Source organism: Phalacrocorax carbo, chromosome 2 (assembly GCF_963921805.1).
Source record: "Phalacrocorax carbo chromosome 2, bPhaCar2.1, whole genome shotgun sequence".
Classification (NCBI taxonomy): domain Eukaryota; kingdom Metazoa; phylum Chordata; class Aves; order Suliformes; family Phalacrocoracidae; genus Phalacrocorax; species Phalacrocorax carbo.
Window position 1 is genome coordinate 136,151,395 of NC_087514.1, and position 19,419 is coordinate 136,170,813.

Genomic DNA, 19,419 nt, shown 5'->3' on the forward strand with positions numbered 1-19,419 from the left:
TATGTGCAGGTACATAATTTCCATCAGTCCTCCCTTGCATTTCAACCATAGTTTAACGTAATAAATTTCTGCTTTAAATGTGAATTGATCCATATCAGAATTGGAGGATCAGACAAATTTTACCATTCCTTAAATATCAAGAGTTATAAAAGAATTACAAAGTAGTTTAATGCAGAATGCCTCTGTTTAATGGAAGAATGATCAATGTCTTTTATGATTTATTGACGTATTTGTGTTGGTTTGAGCATTTCTGGGAAGCAAGGAGAGATTCACACTCATTTTAAGTTCAAAGTGGCATTGTAATATCTCATCTGAATTCTAGAGAGAATGTATGCTAACCTTTTACTCTATTCAACATATTCATGCTACAGGCCCATATATCTGTGTTTGACAAGAAAAATGTATTCCTGCTTAACAGTATAACAAAATATACTCATTTGGCTACTTTGTGATATTTTTTTTTAACCTTACAAAACCATGCAGTCTGCTTTCTAGCTGAGCAGATGTCCTGTGCATGTAGTATGAAACAAACAAGACAAATACATTTTGTCTTATTTAACTTAATCATTGTTTCTGTTGTGGATCTTAAGTTCGATTCATACACAAAACCAAATGTGACATAACCATCCCTCAGGTATTTTATTTAATAGACTACAAACTCATTAGATCCTCAGCTTCTAGTAAAGCAAAATTTCACAAATATAATTAAAAATAAGTGAACATCTAAAGACCTAAAAATGTTTTTCAGTCAGGAATTAATTTCAATCTCCTGCTAAAAATGCAGCATGGGGGGGAGGGGGGGGTGAGGGGGTGAGGAAAATCACTTATGAAATAATGATGCATCGATATTAAAATAATATTTTTTATTATCTCTTGTTCCTTTATTAGGAAGCACAGTCCTCAGTGTTATCAAACTGATAATGCCTCATTAGCAAAGTAGAATAGTAGCAAAAGCTTTAAACACTGTCTCTGCCTTATCTCCCACTGTGACAGGGCTCAGAAGTTGGCTAATTTCCAAGAGGCACTTAAGCAAAAGGTACATGAATAAGCAATTACTAAGCAAGTAACTACTCCTGAACTGTGCTATTTTGTGTGCCAGGAGTGCCCTTGTTACAGCAGGAGGGAGAAAAGGGCTGTAATGCAGAAGTTCTATAAAATCTCACTGTAGCATTATATTCATGGCAAACTTTACCATGCGTGGGTAAATGATCAGCCTAATTACATTTCTTCTATCCATCAAAGAAGTCTCATTATTTCCTTCTGTTCCCCCATCTGTCTCTGCCCATCTGTTTTCTCTTATGGTTAACCTGTAAGATCTTTGGGGCAGGGATTTCTTTTTATTTCTATGTACAGTATCTAATTAAGGGGATCTTGATTTACAACTAGGAATTGTAAGCAGAAAAATAAAACAAATATTTCATAACAGAACTTGCATATGTAAGAAACTGGGCTATCAGTGAGTTATAAACAGTTGAAGACCTCAAGACTTCAGATTTCAAGCAAATTAAGGCATCCTCTTTAATATATACATAACATCTGATATCTGGTTAACCTGTGTGTTAATTCCATATGTATTTTCCCTTAAGTCAAAAATAAACAACTCACCATATATCTGCTCTATGGGTAAGTCTGTCACATAGTCTGATCATCACAGAATTGTATGATTATTGGTGTCAAAGCATTGTTCCAGAAAACATGAAATGCAAATGCTCCTTTGGGATCTCTCTGCCTAGTGTCCTGGCCTCGTCTATTTGCAGCATGCTGGGCAGGACACATTTCAAATTGGTTGCCAATGATTCACAGTCCCCTTTATTTGTGCAGACATAGGGATTCTACTTGTTGCCTCAGTGGGATGGGATGCTGCCTTGAGTCTGGAAGAATTTCTCTCTCTCCTTTGGGATTTTTAAGGTTTTACTGTCCATAAAAATATTAAAACAGCCTGAGGAACAATCTTGTATTCCCCCCTAAAAGAGTCTAATTTAAAGAAATGACGATGTGGAATTCTTAGGATAGTGAAGATCTTATGAATAAAATATCTGTGAAATAAAAATATGAAAAGTGATAAAAATATCAGGTTGCAGATCTGTTGATGAAGATGATAGGAGGCAAAAGTATTTTTTACATATATATCTATTTTTCATAAAATTAAATTCTCACTGTAATTAAATTCTCGCTGTACACTGGGTATTTAGGATTGAACTATGCTCTCTTCTAGCTCATTCTTTGTTGTTTTTTTGTGTACACCTGATAGCATAAGGTCGAAAAATTGATCTAGGTGAAAGACTTTTCAATTTTAGGATTTGTATCATATGTGACACCTGCCTCTTTGTATGTTTGCTGATCTGTAAGCCCTATAGCAACACTCCTAACTTGTCTAGTTAGAAGCTCACGTTTCCCTGTGCATGAGTTTTACACATATTCTTTAAAATTTCAGTAATCATAAAAGATGCCATAGGAAGAGTTTAAGGCTAATATGGTTCATAACGGAACCAAGAACTGTTGGAGTTTTGAGTGTGTAACACAGGCACAAGTTCTGGATATTTTCAGAGACTGACTAGTAGAAAACCAGGTTGTAGAACAGTAAGCAAGAAAGATTAGTCCACAGCAAAGTAATTTTGCTTAGTTTACCCTTTAGTGAAAGCGATTTATAACAAGTCAAATTACCTCACTTTTGCTTTAGGATGGGCATGTCCGTTAGCATGGCTTCTTCAATAATCAAAATATATTGAATGGCTAAACATCCGCTGTCTACTGCTGTTGACATTTGGCAACTATTAATGGTAATCTTCTGGTTGTAGTAATCTTGCAACTATTTATGTTACTTTGTCAATTATGTAGGAGCAATTATGTCTATTGTTTCTGTATTACATAGTAATTTTTACATAGGTTTTCACTTTCAATTTTATGAAAACTCCATGCCAAAACGTGTTTCATCAAATTTCAGGAAAGCTCTGATACATATTTCTAATCTGAAAAATATAAGAGCTGTTCCTATAAGAAACAAAGGAGTGGCTGTGTCTCCACAGTGAAGGGATATCTTCACTGATGCATGTTGGAGTCCTGATCCCTTGATATTGCAATGTATGGGACATGCCCTCTTATATTTTCCTGTCCTTTTTGTCTTTCCTTCCAATGGAAACCATCATGCACCCAGAGATGGTGCACACCCAGTTTTCTTCAATAAGCAGTCCAGATGAAGCAACAATTCAGACAGCAGAGTTTCAACTCATTAATTTCTTGGCAGTTTGTACGCAGTGACATGACCGGCCTATCCCACTTCTGCCTTGGAAGCCTTTGAGTGCCTTAGGTTTTATAAAACTAACTTCCTTAACCAAGGAAGTATCCTAGCCAGCCATTGCTTTAAACGTAGAAGATAAAAGACAGTGCCCAGAAAAAGCAGTGCCCAGAAAAGACAGTGGTAGATCCTGAAGGAGACTGAACAAAATATTTGGCTACTGTCCTTTAAGATTATAAGGAAAAATTTATTAGAACTTGAATCAAATCACATGATATAGTCAGAAAATTTTTCACAGTGAGGACAGCCAACCATTGGAATAATCTCCACAGGGAAGCGGTTGACTTGGCCACGTTGGACACTCAAGAGTCGTCTGGACAGGGTGCTGGGCCATCTTGTCTAGACTCTGCTCTTCCTAGAAAGGTTGGACTGGATGATCCCTGAGGTCCCTTCCAACCTGGGATTCTGTGTGTGATTCTGTGTGTGTGTGAAAAAAAATCAACACTTTGCCCAACAAAAAGAATAATTTATAGGAAATTTTAACCTGTAAATATTTGGGGTCATAGAAAATGATTTTAGGCAGTCCCAGTTCAGTATTCAGTAATAAGTTAGATAAGTGAAAATAGGGATACAGCAAAAGGCCACATATGGAAGTGGCATATCACTGTATTGAAAATAACATTGTTAGTAACAGAAAACAGGTGAAATAGATTCATAATTTATGATATATATTCTCTACCGCTGTTCACAAAGTCTTATTAGAAACTATATTTATTTTATATTTAAAACAAAGAAAGTGACATAATAGCCTGAGGTGTTCCTTTTTTCCCTCAGGACACACTGTTTCATGTGGGTATTTATAGTGCATCTGGGATTCTAGTTCCTTTTTCAATCCACCTGCTTTTCCATAAGTATGTAGGAAGTAAATTATGACTGACAGGTTTTGGAAAAAAACAAAATCAAAAAACCCCAAACAATAGAACAGCTGAGTTTTAATGTAAGCATCAAAAAAACCTTTTTATTCCATGTAAGCACAAGGCATTCCCTGGTGAGTTGTATTTTCCAGAAAGAAAAATACAGCTATTTTTAGAGTCTGTATTATTACTTAGATCTATGTAAAAAAAAAAAAAAAAACACAACAAATCCAAAACATCATTTTAATCCTTCTTTAAGAAAGAGAGGAAGGCAGACATAACAACTGTAATTGACGGCAATATTCTTATATTTTTTACTTATTTCAATTTAACAATGAAAAATGGTTCATACCATTCTCATATAGGTGAATTTTTGGTTTATAACTAATGAAATGTAAGTGATTAAAGATAAAATAAACAACTGCTTCTCACTCTCCAGGACTCTGTGATTTGTCTACCAGTGCATTCTAGCCACATTAATCATGACGGATGCTATCCAGAGTGACTCAAAAGGAATCAAATCTGTAATAGTTAATTCAAGATGCTGAAGCCATAAACTAACTTTGTGAATAATTCATTTCACTTCAGTGTATGATTTGTTGATGAATAATCATGAACTATCTGGAATTCATTATCTTATAAATATTTATGAACAACTATTTTCTCTGCGTGTTTCATGATTCCATGTCTGTTTAAACTCCTTCAGAGGAAGAAAAAAAGACATGTACATGTAAAGAGGGAAGCTGAAGAAAGATGGATCACAAATATTTCTATTTCCAGAATGTTATTTCAGAAGTGACAAAAGGTTAGCAGTGTATCAGTTCATTTCTCTGAGGTGATTATGTGAAAATAAATATAAATATTAGGCCATAATGAAGCAACTGACTTAGAGAAAAACCTAGCTTAATACTCTGATTGTTCAAGCATTTATACCTTGACAAATTGTAATGGCATAATCTGTGACCAAAACTTTACGTATATGGCAGCAACCTGAAAATTGAGACTGCAAGTTTCAAGGATGTGAAACAGAATTTCTAGAAGCCAATTTGCTTTTGATGTAAGGCATGTCTACACGTCACTTCATTGCCAGAATGTTGTCATTCACAATCAGGGCAAGATTGTTGTTCATTTAAATTTGTACTACACAAATCACATTTTCTTCATGTCATGTCCTTGCAAATTATTTTAAATGTGTCATTAAAAGCTTCTGTGGTTTTTTGCATCAGATAGATAAATTTTATCTTAACTACGTATAAATACCTAAATTCCTTTAGTGGAAGTTAAGAACATAAAATCTGTTTGCATTTCATATGTTATCTGGCTGCACCTCCTCAAAGAAAATGGAAACAAAGTTTAATCCTCAAGCACTTGTAACTATTATTTTGTAGACTCACAAAGTGTTTACCCAGGAAAAAGAAATAAAAGAGTACTATTTACTTTCACTCTGGTGAATCATTAAATCACTTCAGTGTAACGTTAAATTAACTTTTTTTATTTTCCTTATTCTTAATAGCACATATGAACACATGAAAAATCAAGTTTGATACTGCAAGATTTGCAACAAGTTTTATATTTTATTCCTAAGCCATTGGGCTCTTTCTTTAAGAAGAAGGGTAGGATAGCAGCAACCTGGCTGGGGTTAATGAAGAGCTTAATGATCTCCTGCTGTGACAAAGAGCCCCCTGGAAGCAGCTGCTGTAAGAGGAGAGGTTCTGGTACCAGGTGAGAAGCAGTTGTGGAGAAGCCATGAAAGGGTTTTTTTTGGTGGGGAGAGGAGTGACATAGGAAGGTCATAGGGAAGCATGAGGGATGGTTGCCAGATGTCTAATTCAGACTTTTGGTCTTCTGCTCAGGAGAGAGAAGGTGTCTGGACTGATTCTGTTTACTTCTGAAGGGTAAGAAGTGGCAAAGGTGCCAGGGGTTAAGGCATTCTAGAGTGCTGAGTAACCTAAGGAGGGTATTATTTGTAATTTCCTGCTTCTCTGGGAGAGGAGAGGTATTGAATGCAGTATGTCAACTGTGGCCTAGGGCCTTCTGTGGCTACTTCAGCTACTGGTATTCCCAGATGTTCCTCAAACCAAGGGACAGCTTCTGCTGATGGAATTATACCTGTTACTGTGCACAGCTAATGCTTCTGGATATGACATCTAGCTGCAGATGAAAAGATACATGGTCTGTCTTTTGCAAAGAACAGGTGCCATTGTTATAGTTTAGCAATAATAAATGCAAATATCTGCTGACATAAACTGGGCGCTGGAGAAATACTGTGGGTGTTGACAGCCCTTTTCTGCCAGAGTGTCTGAGCTGGAAGAGCTTGTCCACAGCTCTGCAGGGTATGATGTAGGAAGCCTTGAACAGCTGTGGATGAGTGATGAAGTGCTCTCTGGGAACAAAGAGGTCTCTAACCCTGTTGCACAATTTCTGATGGCATTGGTAGCCCCCATGTTGTGGTGGTTTAAAGTCATGCTGGTGTAGTCCTTCTAGATGTGAAGGACAGAGAAGCTGGGTTCTTGTTTGTTTGGTTTTCTTGGTCCATCACATTGGATGACTATTTTAATGAATTAATGAATTCAGCACATCAGAAATAGCAAGTTTATTTCAGTTTGTATGGATACTCAGTTTCACACACTACTGCCTGGTCGTGCTGCTGTCCCAGACCCTGAACTAGCCCTTCACTGTAATGTGAAACTTGTTTCAGACTTGTGGGGCTTTTAAACAGAATCAGAGACCATGTATATTAAGGTGAACAGAGCACAGCTCAGTAGACACATGCATGGTTGAAAGCCCCTTGTGTTATGCTGTTTAAACTGTGATGCTGGGGCACTTCCTGAAAGTGGCAGGATATACTGACATTTAATGGTAGTAGCTGGATAAAAAGTTGTTGCCACACTCAAACTAAACTGATGTACCTCAGGTGCAGGAAGCTGAACTGGGTCTTTAACTGCAATTTAGGATATTGGCTGTCTGTTGCATCATCTATGGCCTGTGCAGTTTAAGTTATATAACTAATGAAAAGAATAGTTTGGTGTGTCAATAAGATAAGGTAGTTCATTTGATCTAAATCCTGAATCTGAGGCCGGGGAAAGGAAAAGCCCCTGCTGTGTAAGAGTTATGGTAGTAAAAGTAACTAGAGGGGCCAGGTTGCCATTTATCCCTGCTTTAACTGTTGAAGCTGCCTTTCAAAGCATCAGAGAGGTACAAGTCAGATTTAATAGTAATTAAATTTTGAAAGTACAGATTTTTCTCTCAATTTATAATCCTGTAGACTAACCTCCTCCCATGTATCCCATTCTTTTTTTCCACCGAGTTAGTGAAGTTAGCAATGTCTGTCCAGGAGGGCTCTTACCAATGTCTGTGTTTTTTCTACCACTGTGAGCAAACAGTATTTGTTTCCTGTGTTTCTCTAAGGACTCTTAATCTGTCCTCTCTTCAGTCTTTTCTTGTACCAGATAAATGTGTGTAAAAGCTGATTCTGGTATTTTTAATGGTTGATCTTCAGCACTTGCCCTGCCTTAGAAGGAGGATGTCTCTTATGCTCTACTATCTGATCTCTCTGCCAGGTGTCTTCAATATTTAGAAACCACCTGTTCCAAGTTTACCTTCTTTTTCTCCTCTCTCTGATATTAATTTTTCTCTTTGGTGTTAGCTGCCATTCATTCCAGGAGTGGAAATAAGACTTCAGTGACATATTTAGAACTTTAAGAATGAAGATTAATTCCCTTCAAACTTTTCCACCTGAACCTTTTTTTTTTATTATTAAGAAAGACAATGTGGTTATTTCTAGTTAAACATCAGTTCCTGAATGTTTATAATGATCTGGTTAAGACCAGTATGTCTACCAAAGAATGTCACCCTCAAATATGTGATGAAAATTGTATATTACTGCTAAAGGACTCTTCACAGGTGGATGGTTAATGAAATTCATGCAAACTACCTGTAAAGATTAATGAAAATATTTGTTTTGGTTACAAAAGCTAATTTGTTAGATTTTTATGGGTTTCTAAAATACCTTTTAAACACTCTGAGTGAGGAAACTACTATACTTACATTTTAAGATTGTTTTAACCACATATACTTTTCCTGGTGCTTTTGCCTGCTGGGCCACGCAGGGTTACTTATAAAATTAGTGTGCAACTGTGGATGTATCCTTAAGAATTTGTATAATTTGGTGACAACAAGAGCTGGAGTCTAGCTACCCTACTGCTTCCTTACTACTTTTAGAGTACCAGAAAGAAAAGAAGTAAGTTTGGGAGGTAGAGAGGGAGTAGGCTATTTCTAGGTAGGAAGGTATTTCTTATGGATTTCAGGAGACTTAGGACATTTTTCAAACCTTGCTTCTTCTTGTTTAACATCAAACTCTCTAATGTTTTCCTGTGTATGTATGATGCACATACCTTTATGCATACTTTCCTGAAGAGAAAAAAGAAACCAAATCCAAACTACAGGTCCTGTGATGAAAACAAAAGGAAAGAAACACCTAAGATTTTTATTTTTTTTTAACTGGTTTTGGCCAGGCTAGTGTAAATTTTCTTCGTAGTAGCTTGGATTTGTGACCAAAACAATGTTGATAACACAAGGATGTTTTAGCAGTTGTGGAGCAGCACTTAAGCAGCATTAAGGCCTTTTCTGCTTTTTGTACTGCCCTGCCAGCAAGTAGGCTGGGGTGCATGAGAAACTGGGAGGAGACACAGCTGACCCCAACTGACCAAAGGGATGTCCCATACTGTATAATGTCATGCTTACCAATAAAACCTGGGGGGATGATGGGAGTTATGGCATTTTTCTTCCCAAGTGACTGTTGTGCATGATGGAGCCCTGTTTTCCTGGGAATGGCTGAACACTTGCATTCTGATGGGAAGTAATGAATGAATCATTTGTTTTGCTTTGCTTTTTTACACAGATTTCTTTTTACCTATTAAACTGTCTTTATCTCAACCCATGAGTTTTCTCACTTTTACCCTTCTGGTTCTCTTCCCTCATCCCACTGGGGGCAAGGGGACTGAGCGAGGAGCTGTGTGGAGTTTAGCTGCCTACTGTGGTTAAACCACAACTGCAAAATTGGCTAAACTAACCTCAAAACAGAAGGATATGCAAGAATGTAGACTGATTTCCTTTTCATGATGGGTGGCTGAACTCATTGCTTAGAACAGCACAAAGCAGTATAGAAGTGGCATGTTATTTTCAGTCTGTGGGCATGAACACTACATTGGGGAGGAAAAGAAAGGCATATTTCAGTCTCTGGATAACTTTAAAATAGTTATATTTTTTACTGTCAGAACTCTTGCCTGTGATTCTTCTTTCCAATTTGGCAAACTTCAAGATTTGTTTTTCAGTTCAAGTGGTGGTTTCTTCTCTGTTTAAAACATGGTTACAAATGAAAAATTTTAATTATAACCCATTTACCTGAAGCTTTAGTCTATATCAGTCTATAATGTTGCACTACAAATTCAACAAAGCTAAGTGCCAGGTCTTGCACTGGGGTCACAACAACCCCAAGCAACACTATAGGCCTGGGGAAGAGTGGCTGGAAAGCTGCCCAGTGGAAAAGGACCTGGGTGTGTTGGTCAACAGTTGGTCAATATAAGCCAGCAGTGTGCCCAGGTGGCCAAGAAGGCCAACAGCATCCTGGCTTGTATCAGAATTAGCGTGGCCAGCAGCAGCAGGGAAGTGATTGTGCCCCTGTACTTGGCACTGGTGAGGCTGCACCTTGAATACTGTGTTTAGTTTTGGGCCCCTCACTGCAAGAAAGACACTTTGGTGTTGGAACATGTCCAGCGAAGAGCAACAAAGCTGATGAAGGGTCTGGAGAACAAGTCTTATGAGGAGCAGCTGAGGGAATTGGGGTTGTCTAGCCTGGAGAAGAGGAGGCTGAGGGAAGACCTTATCGCTCTCTACAACTACCTGAAGGGAGGTTGTAGTAAGGTGGGGGTCAGTCTCTTCCCAAGCGATAGGATGAGAGGAAATGGCCTCAAGCTGTGCCAGGGGAGGTTTAGATTGGATATTACAAAAAACTTCACTGAAAGGGTTGTCAAGCATTGGAACAGGTTGCCCAGGAAAGTGGTTGAGTCACCATCCCTGAAGGTATTTGAAAAAGGTGTAGATGTCATGCGTAGGGACATGGTTTAGCGGTGGACTTGGCAGTGTTAGGTTTACAATTGGTTTCAATGATCTTAAGGGTCTTCTCCAACCTCAGTGATTCTATGAAATAATTCAAATTAAACTCTGATTTGTATTGGTTTAATAAATAGTTCAGTTGTATATCTTGAGCACTTATTAACTTATATTTTGCTGATGTTGTAAGTTTGTTTCAAAGCTGTCTTCAGAACAGCTGAAGTTTAAGTATGGCTCACAAGCATATTGCTTTAAGGTTGTTTTCTTCACCTCTCTGAAATCTATAAAATGAGAATTGTTTTCACCTGTAATAAAGTTGAGACAAATTTTGAGCTAAGAAAATGAGGACAGTAGAATCTGTGGGTGATTATTGCTGTTGAAAAGCCATCCAGTCATTTGACATGCTAAATACCCCTTTAGGTAACTTTGTCCAACTGAAGTTTAAGAGCCTCTGATTCTGGGACAGACTTTAAAGGACTTGAACACTTGAGGTTGTAGTTAGAGGCTTAGCAGCTCTTCAGAATCCTACTAGGCTCTTATTTGCAGTTACCTGAAACCTGTAAAAACTCCAGTAGTCAGAATAAACTGCACCAAAGTGTTTGCATTACTTAGTCAAACCCCTTGACGAAAACCCCCTCCAAAGAGAAAGGGAGGCTGCAGTAGAACTAAAAGAAGGCTTAGGAGGACAGCTTCAAAGGAGCATTTCTTTTCCACTTTAAAAGTACCTTCAAAGTAATTATGTTATGTACCGGCAGAAAAGCAGGCATATACTGTCAAGATTGCTTATTGCCCTGTTTGTGCCTACCTTTCTTCTACCTTTGACACCTTTCTTCTACCATAGCTTTGCTGAATATGTTTGCAACCTCAGGATAAGAGAAGCAAACTCTGTCACAGAACCATCTCTTTATAGTTGTATGCTCCAAATTTAATATGATTTGAGTCATACTCTAGAAGCCACTGCAGTTCAAACACATTTTAGAGAAAAGCTGTCACCTTGAGGACACAAAGTTTTCTCGTACCTTCCTAAAACTCAACTTTCTGGAAAATTGATTTCATTGTAGCTGCTCTTGAGTACAATTTGTGGCAGAACAACTTCCTTTTTTTCTTGATTGATACCTTCTAGGAATTGTGGCATGTTTGACTGTCATCAGTCATATGTTGTGACTGTCAACTGTGGGGTTTTTTTGTCAGGCAAGAACTGGGAGCTGAGACCCTGTGGGTATAGGCCTGGGTGAGACTGGGACAGCAGAGGCCCTGTTGGTGCACTTGCAGCCTTGTCACCAGATTCAAATAGATCTTCATGATAATCACTGCAGGAACACTGAGGTGATCCAATTAGCCCACCATGGTCATTACCCTCACCGGGTTGACAGGGCAGTTTCCACAGTTACCAGCTTTACTGGATAAAGATTCCATGCTACCTCCTGTCTATACTCTAGACCATAGCTCATCCATCATCCAAGTGCTACAAACTCTGTCCTAGAGGGGAAAATTCCAAAGAAGGATTTAGCAAAGACTTTCTCCAAGCTCTCATTATCTCCAGTCCCTCTGGATACTAGTAGTTGTCTTGTCTGTCTGGGATTATGAAATAAAATCAGGATAAAATAAATTCAAGATGGCTGAAATTCTGGCCACCAGGATGACTTCAGTTATGCCGTATATAGCAGGATGTGGAAAGAGGGTTTAGGCATGTCAGAATGCATGCCGCCTTCTCTTCAGGCTAATGTATACACACAGTAAATTATGTGCTAAGCAGGGTCTTTACTGAGATACTGTCAGAACAGCATCCTGAGGACAGCAGTGCTGTATTGAGTGTGATCTAGCCCAACAATTACTTCAGCCCAGGAATCTGGGATTTATGGATGGCATTTAAAAAAAATGAAAAAGAAGCAGGGGATAATATGATGTAGCTTTGGATTGTCAAAACTTCCAGGTAGGACTTCAACAGAAGGTTTTTTAATGAGATAAGCATGCAAAATACATGTCAGGAGCATATGTGGGGAGCATAGCAGAAAATTGCTCTTATGTGTAATAAATATAGTTTTCCTATACAGAATATCATCAAATTCTGTCTGGGTGTTTTGCCTATTTAAACTGTTTAGGACTATCAGGAGGTACCAGTCTGTCCCTAGTGCAAAAATAGCATGTTATTTATTTCTTCTGACTTGACTTTATCCCCACATGCCCACAAGGATCAATAACACTGTGTCTAGCAGAGCAGGAATATCAACAAATATTAGCTGGCTGGGGCTCACGCTTGTCTTTTATCTCCTTTAGATAAATTTAGATAAATTAGATAAATAGCATGTCTCGTATTTATTTCTGTATCCGCAGAATGCAATTGCAACTTCACACAAACTAGCAAGGTGCTGCTTAGTTGCTGCAGGTTACTTGCATTTCCAGCCTGTAGCTGGAAAGGGCCTGCAGTGAGAAGAAGGAAGTGGGAAAGACGCTGTCTTAATTTGGCTAGGACCTTATCTCTGTCACCTTGGCTGTCAGTAGTTGGACTTTCTCATGAAACAGGGAAGTGTATCTTTCTGTTGGTTTAAACTGGTACATACGTCTGTCTGCTTGTTAAAAGGAATTTCATGCTGAGAGTACATGATGCAAATGCTCATAAAGTTCACTGGCTTACTGGTTAGGGTGAAGATGTTAACTTTAACGTACCTGAAATCTTCCATACTTTGGCAGTCTGAAATCTTAGCAGAGATAATGTAACCTTAAGCACTGTTAGGACAACTGTTTTAGGTTGCCTAGCTTCACTATACACCTGTATAACTTCAACTTAGCAATACTTCTCATGAAAATCATGGATAGTTCCTCAGGATGAGACGTACAGAATGTTTTTTAAGCTACCAGTTATATTCAACATCATGCACACAACTGGGTAGAAAGACATAATGCTGATTGAAAATATCCATTTACTTTTTCTTCAATGTCTCTGCCTCTGAGGAAACATCGTATATTTTGTAGTGCATAGCAGCCTGATTTGTGACTATCAGGGTGGGAGGTAGCTTTGATGCAAAACTAATGCAACCAAATGTGTTCTACTGAAATATGTTAGAAGTGAGCAAATTTATAATCTAAGAATGTGAGACTCTATTAAAGGCTCACCAAGATTCTTAATAATTTTCTAGAATTCTAAGTGGGTGAATATCTATTTAAATTCTATCAGATGCTTAAAAAGCAAAGCTTTAGACATAGATGTTGCTATTTTCTGCAGGGATTTCTCAAAGGAGAGTAAAGATCAAATTTGTTCTACTCCTTGTTTTACAGGATAATTGGTCACCTGCTGGTAACTCAAACTCTACTTACTTTGTGAAGCCCTAGAGAAATCCTTTAACTGTAGTCCTGATTTGGTTGTTGCTTGGGGTTTTTTTTTGTTTGTTTGTTCTTCTATTATTAGCAACTATTTTCCCCTTAAGTGCCCAGAAAAACAGCTAAAAGAGAAAAAAGCAAAGGCATAATGACAAAGGAAGAGATGATGAAACATAGAGCAAAACACTGAGTATTTTCCAGCCATCAAGGACTGTAAAATATGAAAAATGTTTTTTTAATGCACCAAGTAGTACAAACACTGGATTCTTAAGTATATAAGTAGGCATGATAATAATGCAGAAGAAAAGATTCACTGGGTATATAAAATGAAGAAATGAAAGAAAAAAAAAAAAGGCATGTAAATGAAGCTTAGCAGGGAGCATAAAAAGTTAAGGAAGCATAAAAGTGAAATTTTACAAAATAGTGACTTGCTTACTGGTTTTGTCACAGACCCTCATCATAAACTTCTCAGCAATTATGCACAGTCTTCAGACACAGAGTTAATAAAAATGAAAGTTATCGTACCAGAGAAGCTTCACTGCAGTTATAGAGTTGCAGAGCTCACACTTGCCCAACCAAAAGAGAATTTTGAGGGTTTTTTTTTTGTTAATTTCAATGAATATTTGGATAAAGGGGACATTTGCTGGTGTTTTATTTGAGGGTGGGTGGGGTGGGGGGTGTAGGGTATTTTCCCCCCGTAATGCTCCTCTAGCAGAAAACATGTGATACCAGTAACAGCAGGATCAGTGCTGAACTTGATTGGAAGGGAGTGAGATATGTGGCCATAAAGTCTTAAAAGATACCAGAAGATTTTATTATTACTTTTAAAATAGGAGTAGCCCCTTGGGAATAAGGTATTTACTAAAGGGATTGGTGTTCAGATATACTCTTTGGACCCTAGAAATCTTTCCAGCTAGTTGTTGCCACTGTAAAAAACTGCAAGTGAGCCTAATTAGGCTGCCAATAAGAATTTATTTATGATCCTTTGTCTGTGAAACCCCTATGAAATAGGTTCATAAAATGTAATCCTCTATAATCACTCAGCTACAGTAAAATGCCTGTAGCATAAAATCTAACAAGCAATGTTTGTAACTCTTCCCTCCCATTACTATGATATGCTTATTCCTAAAAGGAGTAACTTTGTAAATTTTGTTGTTGTTTTCTGCTATGGAGAAGTAAAGATGTCTTTCCCCTGTGCCTATATTTTGAAGTTAATGTACAGTCAAATTTTAGTTGAAAAATGGTGTTAATTTATTGTCAAAAGCCAATCTGGTTTCTTAATCTTTGCTGCCAAAATCTTTCACTAGAAATGTTTCAGTTTGTTTTCTAAAGTTATAGTTGTGCCACTTCCACAAACTCCTACTCCCTAGCCCTCGCTCCTGGGGGGGTCTAATGACGTTAATCATGATTAAAATGGAAAGTACTGGAAAGTAAAGCAAAATGACAACAATCTTGATGAAGAAAAATCATATGAAGTGCACAGACAGTGTTTAGCTTGATGGAAAATTGCACAATAATCCCTTTAGCCACTACTTTTAAAGTTGCTGTTTTGATGTCAGAGTAGTGTCCACTCTCTGGAAAGCATAAAGCAGAGAGGGTTTTATTAATGTTTGGCTTTACTGAGGTTGCTATTAGGGGCTATCATTCTGCAAAACATAAGTTGTACATGTGGCTACAGGCTGATAAAATTACTTTCATTCATTAGATTACAAATCTCTCTGAAGAAATAGCACTGAGATTTTCCAGCAACTACAATTCAAATAATGCTTAGTTTTTACTGGTCCAATAGTACAACTTTAGCCTGAGGCTTGATTTCTGCTGGGAGTGGTGCTCTCAGGTGACTGCACAAAATAGGAAAAGCAACAATTTGTTATCCTTTAATACACATGACCAATAACACTTCTGAGAGGAAGCACATTGGGAAGGGAGAATTCTGTTTAGCAGAAATTACTGGGCAGAAAGGTATGAAACATAAATACCACTTATGTTAAATTTGATTTACTAAAGTACTTGGTGTTCAAAACTGTGTGAAACATTCAAAGCACTTCGGGTGTCAGGGAGTCCATGAAGATGAACTTTATAACTCTGCTTCGCTAGACTGTAGGCAAGAACAGTATCTACTTTATCAGTTTAAACTAGAAATGTTTATATACTATTAAATAAGTCTGCGTCATCTTTTAACTGTGATTATGACATTGTTTTTATATTCAGGAGGTTTCAAAGTGACTTCTGTGTGTCTAAGTATGCATTACATTACCTAAAAGGGGAAAAGGAGGCTATGTAGTCATTCAAGTAGCAGCAGCAGCCGTTATACCTGTACTTCCATTAATGCTTTGACCGATGGACTGCATGATACAGCTTGTCTCTTGACTACTGTGGATGCTGAAAATTTCACTAATTCAAAAAGCAACTAAACAAATTCATAAAAGAGAAATTTTGTATTAACTGTTTTATTAAGGGTTGCTAAATACAAATACTTCTTCCTCAAGGTGCTTCTGAATGTCAAATAACTGGAGACTGGAAGAGTTAGAAATTGTTGCCACATAAGCAGTATGTCAATATAACGTATTGTAATAAAGGCTAAATCTCTTACTGAGCGGATGCAGAATGCTGAACTAATGCTGAAAACAGTTTACTTAATCCTAGAAAGAACAGAATATAAGAAGGAATTATGATTTACAAAGTGGCAATGCTCAATTCTCCTTTATAAATACAACAGCTCATAGGTTCCAGGTAAGTCAGTGTAGTTGTTGCAGAGTTTAAACCAACCTGGCAAACTGTAACTGGTTTAAATTCAAGAACAGCATATAAAATTCCCCTTTAACTAATTAACTTTAATCTTGTTAATGTCCTTGATTATTTTTACAAATTTTGTCCATTAGGCTCACCAGAAAAGGCATCCATTCCTTAAAGGTGGGCCTAGAGAATTTATTGAAAGTACCTTGCTACAGATAAGTTAGTGTTATGTTTAATGTTGTTTTGAAAACCCTATGGGATCAAAAAAAAAAGAATAAAATTCTAGCGTGACGTGGTTGTGAAAAAACTTAGCATTTTTGGGTCTTCATACAATGGACAACAAAGGCATTGGGAATTCTGGGTTGCAGCATGTAGCAACTAGCTTGGCTTTTGCTCAAAGTAAATAACATGCCTATGACTTCAGCCATGGTGTGTGCACATGTGGGAATGACAGCTACCTTGTACTGTCAAAATATGGGCATGAAGCTTTATGAACAAGCTCCTACCTTCAGTGCAAATATGCATGGCAGAATCTGAGAAACAACAGACCGTGGAATTGACGTGATAAAGGTATGTAGGCTCTCCTACTTGGGTAGTAGTTTATCTGAGGTTTGCTGATCCTGCTTGCCAAGTATGTGAAGGCACTATCCGAAGGAAACACTGAATCCCATGACCTCAAGTCTGCCACTTGAGGTGCCTTCCCAGCGCTGAGAGCATGACCATTTGTCATGTTGTGTTGCTACTGACATATCTACTGCATGCTTCTTGCACTTGTGTGCTGACATTTGGGGTTTTAATGCAGAAATATGCAACTTTAACATCCACAGTAATTTGTTGTATAAGTGAATTGTAGTTGCTGTGGAATCCTAATGGAGAAATGTTGTTGACACTTCTTGCTCCCCTCACCTGTCTCTCCCTTTGTTTAATTCAAATGTGATTCTTTCTATATCCTGAAATGAAGGGGAAAAGATGACCATTAAAAAATAATTCTCCTTGTGATGTTATTATCCAGCTTAGTATGCATCATAATTCAATAAAGTTCTCACCTGAAATAGGGAAAAAAAACCATATAAGTCTTTTTTTTAAAAAAAGATTAATATAGGCTAAATATAAGTCTTTTTTCACCATTGGCATAATTACGGATAAAATAAAAACAACTGGCATCCATTTTTGTGAAGAAGGAATGGGGGGGAAAAAATTACTTAGATGTTCTAATTTATTGTTTCATATTTGGATTTACTAATAGCTCCACTTATACAGAGTGGAGAATCCTATTATTTGGGTCCTGTGAGATACATGATTTAATAATCAGCTTTGACTGCTGTAGGAACTCTGCTTTTTGACTGCTATGATAGTATTTGTCTTAGCCAAAAATTTTGTGCAGTACTATATATATATCTTGGCCTGCTAAAGACTCAGGACAAAACCTAAAAATTCTCTGTTATTAAAATGAGATTCTGCCACTTGTCTGGAGATTAATATGTCAAGCACAAACCAAAGATCAGCCAGATAAATACCTTCTCTTTTTGGCCTTCAATAGCTTTTAGGACCAACTTACCATCTTGCTTGTGATGCAACCAAAATAGAACACCTTTAATATATGAAGTTAAAGTTGCTAGAACAACTGATAAATGTTTCCTTACTCACAGGGAAGGAGACAAGGATTATATTTTTAGTCTTTAGACATGGGAGAATAGAATTATGGGTTGCTTGGGTTTTTTTTTTTTCCTTCTAAACTGACTTGCTTTATTGGCAATAAAGCTCATTTTTCTTTTAAAGTGGTTACAAGACTGCTCTTCCAAAGGCTTTCATCTCTTAATTCAATTTCCAGATTTTCTCAATAGGCTCTAAACCACCAACTAAAACAAATTGCTGCTACCTGCTGTAGTCAGTCCACCTTCACTGTCATTCAATTACAAATTTTTCAGCAGTATTACTGTCTAAATATTTACCTAATTCTGTTCCCTCAAGGAGAGGCTCACTCTAATGACTTTATTTATGCTGCAGGGGATTTGGTCCCATGCACTTACCATTTATTGTTCTTGTTAGTATACAGGTGATGCTCTTCCCAGAGACAAGAGAACTTTCTCTGTCATAAAAACTTGAGTAAAGTTCAAGTTACTCAGTATTTGGTATTGGAAGTGAAAAGTAAGAGTCCATGTATTAAAAACCTGGACACACTTTGATTTATTTTTCCAGTTTGTCAACAGTTTGGCTTATCTGTTCCCTAATGTTAATTGGTTAAAGCATTAACAAGGAATTAACTGCTTTCTGAAATATTTTTAAGTGTAGTTTTGGCTGTATATTTTGTTCTTCATTGGAACTGCCTGTTAATTTCAGGATCTATCTACCTATTTAGCCACATGGATGCATCTTCTGACTAAATAATCTTTCCTTCCCTGTTCTCAAACTAAAGGTTCTGTTTTCCTCTGATTTCTTCATCTATGCTACTCTATTCAGTTACAACGCAGAAAACTTTTCAGCAAAGATTTGAATAACACCTTTAAACAGCTTTTTTTTTTTCTTCAGAGGACAAAATACACTTAAAAAATAATGGATTTATTTTTAGAAAACTTTTCAAATGGCCACTTAAAAATAATACTAACAAACACTGATTTTTTTCTTAGGAGTTGCACCTCTGAGATGCTTCTTTTGGTCAACATCTTAGAAAGTGAAACTCCTAATCATGTTTGGCGTTCTCTTTCAGAGATCTTGGCTGTGTATTATCCGATGAATGTGTATCTCTGTTCTTCTCCCTGAACAATGGTAAAGCTTCATTCAAAGGAAGAGAGAAAATGTCTTTTGTCATGTACTAAAAAACTCACCTACAAGAGGTGGGCACCATTGTCCTTACCTGAGAAGGGCATGAATTTGGGTCTTCTCCTTCCAAAAGGAAGTTATATAGCCTGGTTGAGATCACTATTTTCTCTGGTTGGGGTTTCAAGGGAGCAAGCTAATCTCTCTTTCAGAGGTCTAGATGCTCCTTTTGAAAGGTATGGATCCTGGAAGACAAGGATATCTTTTTGCAGTTAAATAGAGTACATATGAAAACCTACACTCTCTTTGGGGCATATGTAAGTTTCTTCAGTATTTCTTATTGGCTAT